Source organism: Phytophthora infestans, genomic scaffold (genome assembly GCF_000142945.1).
Source record: "Phytophthora infestans T30-4 supercont1.24 genomic scaffold, whole genome shotgun sequence".
NCBI classification, from domain to species: Eukaryota; Oomycota; class Peronosporomycetes; order Peronosporales; family Peronosporaceae; genus Phytophthora; species Phytophthora infestans.
In genome coordinates, this window is record NW_003303735.1 from 2,060,583 (window position 1) to 2,063,888 (window position 3,306).

Genomic DNA, 3,306 nt, shown 5'->3' on the forward strand with positions numbered 1-3,306 from the left:
TATATGCGGGGAGGTGAGTTGGTTGCAGCGTTTGTTTATGTGGTTTGTTTGCTGTTTTTGCGCCGGTTGGTGCGTGTGCATGTGTTGATCTGTGCGCTTGAGTTGCACTTTGGTTGTGTTAAGTTGCTGCAAATGTTGTCAAGGTACACCCGTCTAGCTCAGTCGGTAGAGCGCTGGCCTTTTAAGCCAGTGGTCGTGGGTTCGATCTTCACGGGGGGTGCTTCCTTCTTTGCGATCGGCTGTTGCCACGGGCGTGAGCGCCTAGTGCGTGCATTCGACTCGTGTGAGTCGTTGTTGCATCCGTTGTGCGTTGTTTGGCAGCACTCGTGGCTGTGCTTTATGTTGCGCATTCTTTTGTTTGCCTCGTTCACCTTGAGGATGTCAGCAATATTCAAAGATTCACATGCGACTTACCCACACTACTGCATCGGTGGCGTCAACCTAGTGCTGCGGAGACCAGGCGGGTTAGATACCTGCTCCGGACCAGGGGCGTCGGGAGGGAAGGGGGGGCATTGACTTAGGTTGACTGGGTGGATGAGCTAGGTCATCTTACGAGGTAGAGATGGGTCAGCCAAAAGTAGCCTTTGGATTCGTAGAACTAAATGACTCGAATTAAGATGATTGCTTCCAATCTTCGTAATAGTCTGCACGGCCGTTTGGCAGGTACACACGAGTACGTTTTCTGCTCAATAGAGGCAGCCCAGATAGGCCACACGTAGTCCAGCTGAATGATTGTCTTTGCTCAAATCAGGAGCGAACGGCCCGTCAGATCTAACCGCAGTTGTTACCAAGCTCTCGAGTGTTGCCTAGGTTTCCGAGCTGATGAAGAATCCGCTGCTGCGATTGTGTACATGAAGGGTTTGCATATTATCTTGTGTAACTTTGCTCAGATCAAGTGATGGTTCGGACTCGACTACGGTCGTTCTTGTGTAAATCTCTGTTGATGCTGATCCCGGATGTGTCCGGGGGTGTCCGTATCAACGTCGCTACCGGTATTGAATACATTACATGACTGTGTTGGCAAACGACAGAGCGAAGGGTCGGCCTGAGCGAGCGAGTGCAGTGATTGCCAAAATATGCATGCATAGCGTCTTGTAAGTGATCGAGATGTATTGCGCATGGCGAAACCTTAATCGTTGGATATGAAGGGGTTGATGACACTTGAGTATATGTGGGGAGGTGGAGTTGGTTGCAGCGTTTGTTTATGTGGTTTGTTTGTTGTTTTTGCGCCGGTTGGTGCGTGTGCATGTGTTGATCTGTGCGCTTGAGTTGCACTTTGGTTGTGTTAAGCTGCTGCAAATGGTGTCAGGGTACACCCGTCTAGCTCCGTCGGTAGAGCGCTGGCCTTTTAAGCCAGTGGTCGTGGGTTCGATCCCCACGGGGGGTGCTTGCTTCTTTGCGATCGGCTGTTGCCACGGGCGTGAGCGCCTAGTGCGTGCATTCGACTCGTGTGAGTCGTTGTTGCATCCGTTGTGCGTTGTTTGGCAGCACTCGTGGCTGTGCTTTATGTTGCGCATTCTTTTGTTTGCCTCGTTCACCTTGAGGATGTCAGCAATATTCAAAGATTCACATGCGACTTACCCACACTAATGCATCGGTGGCGTCAACCTAGTGCTGCGGAGACCAGGCGGGTTAGATACCTGCTCCGGACCAGGGGCGTCGGGAGGGAAGGGGGGGCATTGACTTAGGTTGACTGGGTGGATGAGCTAGGTCATCTTACGAGGTAGAGATGGGTCAGCCAAAAGTAGCCTTTGGATTCGTAGAACTAAATGACTCGAATTAAGATGATTGCTTCCAATCTCCGTAATAGTCTGCACGGCCGTTTGGCAGGTACACACGAGTACGTTTTCTGCTCAATAGAGGCAGCCCAGATAGGCCACACGTAGTCCAGCTGAATGATTGTCTTTGCTCAAATCAGGAGCGAACGGCCCGTCAGATCTAACCACAGTTGTTACCAAGCTCTCGAGTGTTGCCTAGGTTTCCGAGCTGATGAAGAATGCAATTGTGTACATGAAGGGTTTGCATATTATCTTGTGTAACTTTGCTCAGATCAAGTGATGGTTCGGACTCGACTACGGTCGTTCTTGTGTAAATCTCTGTTGATGCTGATCCCGGATGTGTCCGGGGGTGTCCGTATCAACGTCGCTACCGGTATTAAATACATTACACGACTGTGTTGGCAAACGACAGAGCGAAGGGTCGGCCTGAGCGAGCGAGTGCAGCGATTGCCCGAATGTCCATCCATAGCGCCTTGTAAGTTATCGAGATGTATTGCGCATAGCGAAACCTTAATCGTTGGATACGAAAGGGTCGATGACACTTGATTATATGTGGGGAGGTGAGTTGGTTGCAGCGTTTGTTTATGTGGTTTGTTTGTTGTTTTTGCGCCGGTTGGTGCGTGTGCATGTGTTGATCTGTGCGCTTGAGCTGCACTTTGGTTGTGTTAAGTTGCTGCAAATGGTGTCAGGGTACACCCGTCTAGCTGAGCGCTGGCCTTTTAAGCCAGTGGTTGTGGGTTCGATCCCCACGGGGGGTGCTTCCTTCTTTGCGATCGGCTGTTGCCACGGGCGTGAGCGCCTAGTGCGTGCATTCGACTCGTGTGAGTCGTTGTTGCATCCGTTGTGCGTTGTTTGGCAGCACTTGTGGCTGTGCTTTATGTTGCGCATTCTTTTGTTTGCCTCGTTCACCTTGAGGATGTCAGCAATATTCAAAGATTCACATGCGACTTACCCACACTACTGCATCGGTGGCGTCAACCTAGTGCTGCGGAGACCAGGCGGGTTAGATACATGCTCCGGACCAGGGGCGGCGGGAGGGAAGGGGGGGCATTGACTTAGGTTGACTGGGTGGATGAGCTAGGTCATCTTACGAGGTAGAGATGGGTCAGCCAAAAGTAGCCTTTGGATTCGTTGAGCTAAATGACTCGAATTAAGATGATTGCTTCCAATCTCCGTAATAGTCTGCACGGCCGTTGGGCAGGTACACACGAGTACGTTTTCTGCTCAATAGAGGCAGCCCAGATAGGCCACACGTAGTCCAGCTGAATGATTGTCTTTGCTCAAATCAGGAGCGAATGGCCCGTCAGATCTAACCACAGTTGTTACCAAGCTCTCGAGTGTTGCCTAGGTTTCCGAATCGATGAAGAATCCGCTGCTGCGATTGTGTACATGAAGGGCTTGCACCTTATCTTGTGTAACTTTGCTCAGATCAAGTGATGGTTCGGACTCGACTACGGTCGTTCTTGTGTAAATCTCTGTTGACGCTGATCCCGGGTGTGTCCGGGGGTGTCCGTATCAACGTCGCTAC

At 51.1% G+C, this 3,306-nt stretch overlaps 1 non-coding gene across 1 annotated transcript; it reads left to right on the forward strand.

The window, feature by feature from the left end:
* Window positions 1-2,472: 2,472 nt before the first annotated feature.
* Window positions 2,473-2,536, forward strand: PITG_27574. Its single transcript has one exon. It is a non-coding gene; the product is annotated as a tRNA-Lys (tRNA).
* The last annotated feature ends 770 nt before the right edge of the window (window positions 2,537-3,306 follow it).